Source organism: Desmodus rotundus, chromosome 6, assembly GCF_022682495.2.
Source record: "Desmodus rotundus isolate HL8 chromosome 6, HLdesRot8A.1, whole genome shotgun sequence".
NCBI lineage: Eukaryota > Metazoa > Chordata > Mammalia > Chiroptera > Phyllostomidae > Desmodus > Desmodus rotundus.
Window position 1 is genome coordinate 47,692,844 of NC_071392.1, and position 12,590 is coordinate 47,705,433.

General features: G+C 38.1%; 1 long non-coding RNA gene across 1 annotated transcript in view; it reads left to right on the plus strand.

Moving 5' to 3' along the window:
* LOC128781185 (uncharacterized) overlaps positions 1 to 11,111 on the plus strand; it is a 99,909-nt gene extending 88,798 nt beyond the window's left edge. Inside the window, exon 4 of the long non-coding RNA XR_008427084.1 lies at positions 10,024 to 11,111. This is a non-coding gene — a long non-coding RNA (uncharacterized lncRNA). The remainder of the gene's footprint in view (positions 1 to 10,023) is intronic.
* The last annotated feature ends 1,479 nt before the right edge of the window (positions 11,112 to 12,590 follow it).

Below are 12,590 nucleotides of genomic sequence, written 5' to 3' on the forward strand. Positions count from 1 at the left end.
TTAACAACCACACCTAAAACAAAAATAAAAGCAAACTAAGCAAACAACTAGAACAGGAACAGAACCACAGAAATGGAGCTCACATGGAGGGTTATCAACAGGGGAGTGGGAGGGGGAGAGAGGAGGGAAAGGTACAGAGAATAAGTAGCATAAATGATAGGTGGAAAATAGACAGGGGGAGGGTAAGAATAGTGTAGGAAATGTAGAAGCCAAAGAACTTATAAATATGACCCATGGATATGAACTATAGGGGGGAATGTGGGAGGGAGGGGGTGGGCAGGTTGGAGTGAATTGAAGGGGGGGGAAATGGGACAATGTAATAGCATAATCAATAAATCTATTTTTTTAAAAAAGGACACATGTTCTGTACAGTCCAATGATCAGGGATGGAGGGACTACCACTCTAGTGATCTGGAACCCAGACTCTGGAGCCCAGTTGTGCAGGTCTGAATTCTGGCTCTATCACCTCCTAGATCTGTAACTTTGAGCTAGTTACTGAACTTTTCTATGCCTTAATGTAGTTAGAACATTTCAGTAACTATTAATAACTGTCTCATAGTGTTGTTATGAGGTCTAAACAAGTTAACAAATATTCAGAATGTAGAAAGGTGTGTGGCCCATAGAAGGATTGGATAAAATGCTTGCTCTGTTAGTGTAGATAACTATAATAGAGTATTTCTGTTTCTGTCACTATCAACTTGATCATCACAGTTTATAAATGGGGTGCAAGTCTAAATTATAGCTTATTTGTAATGAATACCTGGCTACTTCCAAAAAAAGTTTTAAATTGGCTGAACAAATGCAGTGACTAGACAATTCATCATTGAAGGTCTTGTTTATAGTTCTTTTGTATAGCATAATAATTTTTGACTAGAGGAAAAAACTGCCTTCCTTTTTGTTTGTTTATGATGGTGGGGTAGTTGAAAGCCCCCTCACCATTAAAAGGGTAGACCTTGATAAAGTAATGGGAATGAGCAGTGCTTAATAACTCTGGTGGAGTGCAAGGATACTGTTCTGAGCAGCTATGATGTGCTAGGACTAGACACTACACAGATGATCACTTTGATTCTCAAAATCATCTCTGCAATGGAGAAGGCACTATTATTTCCCCATTGCAGATGAGGAAGCAAAGTAAGAGGGTTTAGGTAACCTGCCCAGTTCACAAAACAGGTAAGTTCAAGGCAAAGTCCAAGACCAAAGACTTTCTGCTCTACCCATACCCACCTCCTAATTGGACAATACAGTTAGCTTTTTCAGATTCTACAGAGGAAAAATTAGAGGTACTGGTACTTTCTGGATCCTCACATCTGGATGAAGAAGGATAGGTCCCTTGCCTGGGTAACTGGCAATTTAAGCTTGTGAAGTAATAATTATAAGGGTACTCAACAGCATGAAAAAGACATAAAAAACATAAAAAAGGACAAGTCAGAAATAAAGAGTGCAATATCTGAAATAAATAATACACTGGAAGGAATAAACGGTAGGTTAGATGAAGCAGAGGATTGAATCAGTATTTGTAAGACAGGTAGAAAAAGCATGCAGGCTGAGCAGTAAAAAGAAAAAAGAATTTTATTTAAAAAAATGAATAGAGCTTAAACAAAATTTTAGATAACATGTAGCATGACAACATCTGTACCATGTGAATACCAGAAGGAGAAGAGAGTGAGCAAGGGATTGAGAGCCTACCTGAAGAAATAATGACCGAAAACTTCCCTAATCTGGTGATGGGAAAAGACACACAAGACCAGGAAGCTCAGAGAATTCCCCAAAAGTTGAACCCAAAAAGGCCTACACTGAGACACATCATAATTAAAATGACAAGGCTTAAAGACAAGGAGAGAATCCTAAAAGCCTCAAGAGAAAAGCAGGTAGTTACATACAAAGGAGCACCAATTAGACTCATATCTGATTTCTCAACAGAAAAATATTAGGCCAGAGAGAGTGACTTGAAATATTCAAGGTGATGAAAAGCAAGGGCTTACAACCAAGGCTACTTTACACAGCAAGGTTATCATTTAAAATTGAAGGAGAAGTAAGGAACATCCCAGACAACAAAAAGCCAAAGGAGTTTGTTAACACCAAACCAGCACTGCAATAAAAGTTAAAGGGCTTGCTAGAAGAAGAGGAAGAAGGAGAATAATAATAATAATAATAACAACAACAACAACAACAACAATAATAATAGGAAAATAGTCTAATAATAAAATGACACTAAATATGTATCAACAATCTCTTTAAATGTAAAGGACTTAAATGCTCCAACCAAGAGACATAGGGTAGCTGAATGATAAGAAAACAAGACCCAAATATATGTGTCTCCAAAAGACCTATCTCAGATTGAAAGATATACACAGGCTAAAAGTAAATGGATGGAAAAACATATTTCATGCAAATGGAAAGGAAAAAAAAGCTGGAGTAGCAGTTCTTATGAGGCATACCCAATAAAATAGACTTTAAACCAAGGTATAGTAAGAGACAAAGAAGGACACTACATAATGATAAAGGGAACAATTCAACAAGAGGGTTTAACCCTAGTAAACATTTATGCTCCCAACATAGGAACATCTAAATATGTGAAGCAAATTTTGATGGACACAAAGGGAGAGATTGAAAGAAATACATTCATAGATTTTAAACACTCCATTAACTTCAATGGATAGATCTGGGCAGAAAATCAACAAGGAGACAACAGCCTTAAATGACATGCTAGATCAAATGAACTTAATTGATATCTTCAGAGTATTTCATCCCAAAGAATCAGAATATACATACTTTTTAAGTGCACATGGAACATTTTCTATAATGGACCACATTTTAGGACACAAAACAAGTCTCAATAAGTTTAAGAAGATTGAGATTATATCAAGCATCTTCTCTGACCACAGTGCTCAGACTAGAAATCAACCACAAGAAGAACACTGGAAAACATGCAAAGACATGGAAGCTAAATAACAAGTTCTTAAACAATGAATGGGTCAACAACAAGATCAAGGAAGAAATCAAAAGATACCTTGAAACAAATGAAAATGGAAACACAATGATCCCAACTCTGTGGGGCACTGGGAAATCAATCCTAAGGGGGAAATGCATAGCATTACAGGACTATCTAAAAAACAAAAACAGCAACAACAAACCCCCCCCCACACAAAAAAAATCCACAAACAAGAAAAAGTTCATATAAACAATCAAACTTCACCCTTAAAGGAACTTGAAGAAGAACAGCAAACAAAGCCCAAAGTGAGTAGAAGGAAGGAAAGACTAAAAATCAGAGCAGAAATAAACAAAATAGAGTCTAAAAAAAACATAGAAAAGATCAATGAATCCCAGAGCATTTTCTTTGGAAAGATAAACAAGATTGACAAAACTTTAACCAGACTCATCAAGAAAAAAAGAGGCCCCAAATAAATAAAATTGGAAATAAATGAGGAGAAATAACAACCGACACCAAAGAAATACAAAAGATTGTAAGAAAATATTATGAACAACTATATGGCAACAAATGGGACAACCTGGATGAAATAGGGAAATTCCTAGAAACATAAAATCATCCAAAAAAAAGTCAGGAATAATCAGATAGGTAGATTACACCTAGTGAAATTGAAGCAGTAACCGAAAAATCTCCCAAAAAACAAAAGTCCTGGACTGGATAACTTCACAGGGAATTTTCCCAAACATTCTGGGAAGAACTAACACATCTTCTCAAACTCTTGAATTTTATGAAGAGTTTGCTCTTCATAAAGAGACTGCTCCCAAACTCATTTTACGAGGCCAGCATTATCCTAATTCCTAAACCAGATAAAGACACTACAAAAAAAGAAAATTATAGGTCAACATCCCGATGAACATAGACACTAAAATCCTTAACAAAATATTAGCAAATCAAATACAGCAGTGCATCAAAAAGATCATACACCATGATCAAGTGAGATTTATTCTGGGAATACAAGGTTGGTACAGCATTCGCAAATCAATGACTGTGATTCACCACATAAAAAATGAAGGATAAAGCCACTTGATCATATCATTAGATGCAGAAAAAGCATTTGATAATATCCAGCACCCATTTATGATCAAAACTCTCAGCAAAATGGGATTAGAGGGAACATACCAAAACATAATAAAAGCCATATATGACAAACCCACTGTCAGCATCATACTCAACAGGCAAAAACTATAAGCATTCCCCATTAAGATTAGGAACAAGACAGGGATATCCACTTTTATGTCTCTTATTCAACATAGTACCGGAAGGTTTAGCCATAGCAATCAGACAAGAAGAAATAAAAGGCATCCATGTCAGAAAAGAAGAAGTAAAATTGTCATTATTTGCAGATGATATGATACTGTACATAGAGAACCCCACCAAGAGACTCCACCAAGAGACTACTAGAACTGATAAATAAATTATGCAAAGTAGCAGAATACAAAATTAATATGCAGAAATCAGTTGCATTTTTATATGCCAATAATGAACTTACAGAAAGGAATATTAAAACAATACCATTCACAATTGCTTCAAAATGAATAAAATACCCAGGAATAAACCTAACTAAGGATGTAACATACCTGTACTCAGAAAATGTAGAAGATACAAATAAGTGGAAGCACATACCTTGTTTATGGATAAGATGAATTAACATCATTAAATGTCCATAGTACCCAAAACAAGCTATAGATAGATTCAACGCAACTTCTATGAAGTTTCCAATGACCCAGAACAAATATTTCAAAAAGTTATATAGAACCACAAAAGGCCCTGCATAGCAACAGCAATCCTGAGAAAGAAAAACAAAGTTGGAGGAATCATGCTAGCTAATATGAAACTTCTACAAGGCCATAGTAATCAAAACAGCATGGTACTGGAATAAAAAACAACAACAACACATAAACCAATGGAAGAGAGTAGGGAGCCCAGAAATAAATCCCCACTTTTATAGTTAATTAATAATGGACAGAGGAAGCAAGCACATACAATGGGCTAAAGATAGTCTATTCAATAAGTGGTGTTGGGAAAATTGGACAGATATGTGCAGAAAAATAAAACTAGACCACCTTCTTATACCACACTGAAGAATAAATTCAAAATGGATCAAAGACATAAATGTTAAATCTGAAACCATAAAAATGATAGAAGAAAACTTAGGTAGCAAAATCTCACACATTGCTCACAGTCATATTTTATCAAATATATTTCTCCAGGCAAGGGAAACAAAAGGAAAAAATAAACAAATAAGACTACATCAAACTAAAAATTTTTGCACAGCAAAAGAAATCATCAACAAAATAAAAAGACAAGCCACAGAATGGGAGAACATATTCGCCAATACATATGTCAAGGGGTTAACATCCAAAACTCACAAAAACTTAACACTAAACAAACAACCCAATTTAAAAATGGGCAAATGACCTGAATAGACAATTCTCCAACAAGAGCATACAGATGGCCAATAGACATATGAAAAGATGCTCAATGTCACTAATTATCAGAGAAATACAAATTAAAACCACAATGAGATATCATTTCACACTTGTCAAAATGGCTATCATCAATAAATGAACAAAAAGAAGTGCTGGCAAGGATGTGGAGAATAAGGATCCCTTTTGCACTGCTGGTGGGAATGCAGACTGGTGTAGCCACTGTGGAAAACAGTATGGAGATACCTCAAAAAATTACAAATGGCTCTTCCTTTCAACCCAGCTATCTGCCTTCTGGGAATATATCCAAAAGAACCCAAAACACTAATTTGAAAGAACATAGGCACCCCTATGTTCATTGCAGCATTATTTACAATCGCCAAGATATGGAAACTGCCCAAGTGTTTATCAGTAGATGAGAGGATAAAACAACTATGGGACAGTTACACAATGGAATACTACTGGGCCATAAAGAAGAAGAAAATTTTACCCTTCGTGAGAGTATGGATAGACCTGGAGAACATTATGCTAAGTGAAATAATACAGTCAGAGAAAGACAAATTTTTTCAGGTATATGATTTCACTCATATGTGGAATCTAATGAACAAACTGAACTAACAAGGAAAATGGGGACAGACTCATAGATGGAGAGCAGGATGACAGCTATTCAGTGGAGAGGTTAGGGGGTGGAGGGATTAAGCAAAATAGAAAAAGGATTCATAGACATGGACAACAGGGTAGTGATTTCTAGGGGGGAGTATTAGGGGACTAAATGATAGTGGGAAAATACAATAAAAATTAAATTAAAAAAGAAATGTAAACAGGGATTTAACTGATTCATGTGCTTGCAATTGCTGGTTCATTTATTACTGTAATAGCCTCTTTTCTGTAATAGCCTCTGCCTGTGATCTAGGGACAGGGTTGCTACAAAGAACCTTGCCACTGGTTTGAGCTCAGGTCCTACATTTGTTCATTGACTCTTTCAACTGTTAACAAGTTAATGGTTATGTGATCTGCACTGGGCTACAGTCATGAACAAAGCGGACATGGCCCTGCTTCATGGTGCTCACAGTCTCATGGGCTATAAAATGACCCACGAAGAAACGCACAATGAAAACTGTGGTAAGAACCATGATGAAAGGAACAAAAGTGCCTGGTGGAAGAGTGATCGGGAGTGGGTGCTCAGGGAAGATCTCTTTGAAGAGGGACATTTATCAGAGATGTACAAGTTGAAAAGGAGCCAGTTAGGGAAAGAGGAGAATGTTTTCTTTAAAATAACATACACGTATTAGTCATTTCATGTGCTGCTCCTGCTGTTATTAACAACATTTTTTAGAGTAGGGGAAAAATAGCAGGGCTGAGAATCCGGAGGCCTCCACTAATTGGCTTTTTGAGCTAGCACAAGTCATTTAAATTGTTTTCTTATCTAGAAAATGCAAAGCTTGCCTAGTACTCAACTTGAACATCTCCATGGTCTGCACACCCTTGAAAATTCCATAGTTCTACAGTTTTTACATTTTCCAGTTGTTTGAGGAAGCCCCATGAGTATAATCACCTAGATGTCCAGAAAACTTTTCATGAAGGGTAGATCTGTTAGCTCAGAGGGCAGAGTTTTCATGTTTTTAATATAGTAGAGGCTTCAAATGCAGTTTAGGGAAGGTCCACAGGAACACAGAAGCTATAAAATCCCAACTGCTTAAATTGGAACTTATTTTTGAATGTAGCTTTCTCCACCATACAAGCATACAAAATGCATACACACACACACACACACACACACAAATTAGTCTTATATTAAGAAATAATGTATCTGAAAATATGAATACTTTTGTGAATTGAGCTATTTTGAGTGCACGAAGAGTAATTAATAATGTATTTGATTACAGAAAAAATTTAAAAGAAAGAAAATCCTGATAAATCCTCAAAGCTAAGAAAAATCAAACAAATACAACTCTAAATTTTTGTGTTGTAAAAATCCATATTATTATTTATTTGCTTTGAAAATTAAGATTTTTCTTTTGGAGATTAGTTGTTTAATTTTTTTATTTTAATTTTTTATGTCAGTAAATATTAATTACTTTATTTTTTCTAAATATATTTTCTTGGTTATGCTATTACAGTTGTCCCATGTTTCCCCCCTTTATTCCCCTCCAACCTGCACCCCCCCTATTCTGAACCCCCCCCCACTTAGTTCATGTCCATGGGTCATACATATAAATTCTTTGGCTTCTCCATTTCTTATACTATTCTTAACCTCCCCCTGTCTATTTTGTACTTACCATTTATGCTACTTATTCCCTGTACCTTTTCCCCCCTTCCCTTCCCCATTAATAACCCTCCATGTGATCTCTATTTCTGTGATTCTGCTCCTGTTCTATTTGTTTGCTTAGTTTGCTTTTGTTTTTTTAGGTTTGGTTGTTGATAGTTGTGAGTTTGTTGTCATTTTACTGTTCACAGTTTTGGGTTTTTTTTTTCTTAGATAGGCCCCTTTAACATTTCATATAATAAGGGCTTGGTAACAATGAACTCTAACTTGACCTTATCTGGGAAGCACTTTATCTGCCCTTCCATTCTAAATGATAGCTTTGCTGGATAGAGTAAACTTGAATGTAAGTCCTTGCCTTTCATTACTTTGAATACTTCTTTCCAGCCCCTTCTTGCCTGTAGGGTTTCTTTTGAGGAATCAGCTGATAGTCTTATAGGAACTCCTTTGTAGGTAACGCCTTTACTCTTGATGTTTTTAAGACTCTCTCCTTATCTTTAATCTTGGGTAATGTAATTATGATGTACCTTGGTGTGTGCTCCCTTAGGTCCAACTTCTTTGGGACTCTCTGAGCTTCCTAGACTTCCTGAAAGTCTATTTCCTTTGTGAGTTTGGGTAAGTTCTCCTTCATTATGTTTTCAAATAAGTGTTCAATTTCTTGCTCTTCCTCTTCTCCTTCTGACACCCCTATAATTTGGATGTTGGAACATTTAAAGATGTCCTGGAGGTTCCTAAGCCTCTCCTCATTTTTTTGAATTTTTCTTTCTTAATTCTGTTCTGGTTGAATGTTTATTTCTTCCTTCTGGTCCAATCTGTTGATTTGAGTCCCAGTTTCCTTCCCTTCTTGTTGGTTCCCTGTACATTTTCCTTTATTTCACTTTTCATAGCCTTCACCTTTTCCTCTATTTTGTGACCATACTCAATCATTTCTGTGAGCATAGTGATTACAAGTGTTTTGAACTGTGCATCTGATAGGTTGGCTATCTCTTTGTCAATTAGTTGTATTTTTTTCTGGAGCTTTGATCTGTTCTTTCATTTGGGCCTTTTTTTGTTTGTTTGTTTCTACGCACCTGTTACCTAGTAAGGGGTGGAACCTTAGGTATCACCAGGGAGGGGCAACCCATGATGCTGCTTTGTTATGCTGTCTGTGGGGGAGAGGTCCAAGAGGAACAATGCCACTTGCTCGGCTCTGGGCTAGCTTACAATCACTTCCTCCACTACCCACAGGCAAATTGGGCCCTTCTGGTGCTGATTACTGGGTGGGTGATGTTGGGTATGTTTTAGGATTCTGTGTATGTTCAAGGATGTTTATTACAGCATTATTTGTAATAGGAAATATTGGAAATAAAGATATATCAAAAGGGACTGGGTAAATAATACATGGCACCACCATACAAGGAATTACTATGCAGTTATGAATAAGAATGAGGCTACTCTGTATGCACTGATATGTTAGAATTTCCAAAATATATTAAGACAAGAAAAGCTAGGTAAAGTACAGAGTAGATAATATGCTTCCATTTGTACTAAAGCAAAGACTGTGTAGATGGTTATATGTTTGTATATGTACTGATTATCTGTATAAAAGTCATAAGACTCTGACAATAATGACTGCCTCACTCTGACTGGTGTGGCTCAGTTGGGCATCATCCCACAGAGCTAAAGGTCGCCAGTTCAATTTCTGGTCAGCGTACATGCCTGGGTTAAGGGTTCTGTCCCCAGTTGGGGGTGTGTACAAGAGGCAACCAATCGATGTTTCTCTCCCTCTTTTTATCCCTCCCTTCCCCTCTCTAAAAATAAATAAATAAAATGTTTAAAAAAAATAATGATTGTCTCTGAGGAGGGAAATAGCTTTTGGGGAACAGGAGTGAGCAGGAAGTATTACTTTTCATTGATTACTTTCTTGAACACTTGGAATTTTGTATTGTGTGCATGTATCACCTCTCCAAAAAATAGGGTATTTTTCTTCTTAAAAATTGAATGTTATGGGATATCAGCTGGTAGAACACCATGGGGTGAGCCGAGCTTTTTTCATACCTCTACACTGTTTAGCCCCTTTGCCTGGAAAGGCCTTTACCCCTCATTTCTCCATCCTTGATGGGAGAATGCCATATTAGACCTTACAGTCCCAGTGCCCAGCAAAGTGCCTGACACACATAGGAGACTTCTACAGGAGAGATGGCTGATGGATGGGCAGAAGGAATGGTGCTTCTAGAGTGTCAGTTCCTCATGAGCAGGGATTTTTTCCTGTTTTATTTTGTGTTATACCTTAGCATGCACAATGGGGCTTGGCACACAGTAGATGTTCAGTATTTGTTAAGTGAATACATGAATGCTCCTTGCAGGGAGAAGGGGGAAATGAGCAGCTGCAGTGAAGATGTTTGAACAAGGTGGTGAAGAGGTGAAGTAGGAAGAGGCCTACAACTTCTTGGGGAAGGACCTCTAAGAAGGCCAACAAAGGACACTGGGGAAGGAGCTGGCTTCAAAGCAAAGTTAGATATTTGCCCACAAGAATGGTTTATCAGCTGCTGCCACTGACACCAAGATGTCGGCAAGATTCCCTGCCTTCCTCAAGAATGTCTGGGCCAATGAGCCAGTGCTGGCGTGCTTTTCATTATCAAGGGCCTCAATATAATTCTGCACGCATTCAACCCCTACACCAATCACTCCTTGGAGATCAACCAGGCCACACCCTACAACTATCTACTGCCCTCTGATGATGGGAATGTGCCCACATGCCAGTCACCTTAGGGTCTCCAATGCCCATGCTTGGAGTGGCTAAAGAAACTGTGAGCCCTTCTGTTGACAGCAAGGAGATCCTCTCCCCTGGTGTCTCCGGTAAATATATGAAAACAACCTCCCTAGAAATGCTCTGGAAGAGTTTCCATACGACCCAGCAGTTATACTCCTAAGTATTCATCCAAGAGAAGTAAAAACATCTGTCCATGCAAAAACTGGTATAGGAATGTTTATAGCAGCATTATTCATAATAGTCAAAGAATAGATAAAACTCATGTCTATTAGTGATGAATGGACAAATTAAATGTGGGATATCCATGCAAAGGAATAACATTATTCAGCGATAAAAATAAGTGAAGTACTGATATGTGTTACAATATGGGTGAACCTTGAAAACATTATGCTAAGTGAAAGAATTCAATCACATATTGTATGATTCCATTTATATGAAATGTCCAATATAGGGAAATCTATAGAGATAAAAAGTAGTTTAGTGGTTGCCAGGGGGGTGTGAGAGGGAGTTGGAGGAAAATGGGAAGTTACTCCTAAGAGGTGTGGTGTGATGAGAATGTTTTAAAATTGATTATGACAATGGTTGCACAGCTCTGTGAATATACTTTAAAAACCCCACTGAACTGTACACTTTAAGCAGATGCATTGTGAATTATATCTCAGTATGTGAATTATATCTCAATAAAGCTGTTATTAAAAATAAGAATGATCTGGCCTGGTGGGTTGGCTCAGTTGGTTGGGCGTCATCCTGGTTCAAATCCTGGTCAGGGCACATACCTGGTTGTGCGTTTGGTTCCTAGTCTGGACGTGTGCAAGAGGCAACCAATCGATGTTTCTTTCTCACATCAATGTTTCTCTCCCTCTCTCTTTCTCTCCTGTCCCCTCTCTCTAGAATCAATAAAAGAAAAAAAATTTTAAGTAAGTATGATCTGGAGTTTACTGGAGGTGTTAATGGGCTCAGGCCCATGCCGACCATCATCTTAGGAGTCAGATGGGGCTAAGGCCCAGGGAAGTCCTGTGTATACAGTTCTCTACCCCTAAAGCCAGGAAATGAGTCCTATTAGTGGGTCCTAACAGCTGGAGGGTAGCAGAATATGTCACCTCAAAATATTACTGTAGGAGTTTAAGACATGCCACTCTAGGATATGCCACTTTGGAATAAAGATAATTTGGAGCTGAGGGCACTTGAAAAATAGCAAATGCAAGGAAAGGCTTTATCTGAATTTCCTCCTCACCTAAAAACAGATCCTCTAAAAAGAAGTTCCCCGCCTGGGAATTTCCTCAACCAGAGGAGATTCACTCTTATCACAGGAAAGGAGATTATTAGTGGACATCACACCCAGACAAACATTGTCAGAAACCATCATACCTCCATCTATTCTGCCAAGGGCCCATTCTGTTTCATAAAAGTCATTTACTCTTTCTTTAGCTCATTTACAAAGTCCCACCTCTTTCCCTATTAAGTTGATATTTAAGCCTGAATCTAAGCAACTTCAGGGGTTACTAATTTTTCTCTGGGTCTCTCCCATGTTTATATGAGGCATACACATTAATAAACTCCTGTTTGTTTTTCTCTTGTTAATCTGTCTTTTAGTACACAGGTTTTAGTGCTGGGAACTGAGAAGGGTAGAGAGTAGCTACAGGGCTTGGCTTCCAAGCAGACCCTCCTGTGATCCTCAGGCAGTGAGTGTTCCTGGGGTTCTGGAACTGAGGAGGACTGTGGAAGTCTATTTCCTTCCCCACAAGAGCCAAGGAACACTCCTTGGATGTGTGTTGGGGGCAAGGGAGAGAATGGCACAGGGCAGGGGAGTATAAAGTAAATTTATTAATTCCACAATTTTTTGAGCACTAGGTATGCATCTGGCATGGTGTTACACATGAAACAAGTGGGAAACAAAGAAGTGCAAGGGCTCCACTGGCCTGGAAAAGCTTGCTGACAATGATGTGTGAAAGAACTGCAGGAGTGAGGTGCCAGCAAGGTGGCCCACAAGGAAGACACAGGAAGGGGCACATCTCCATTCCTTCACAAGTTTCCTACCATCCCGGGGAGTGTGGGCCTGACCCTGCGTGCTGTCTTCCTAAGGGGGGCTGTGGTGTGGAAGTGCTTGAATGGTGGAATCTAGGTGCTGTGTCCTAGGGTTTGGGTCCCTGAAGAACATTG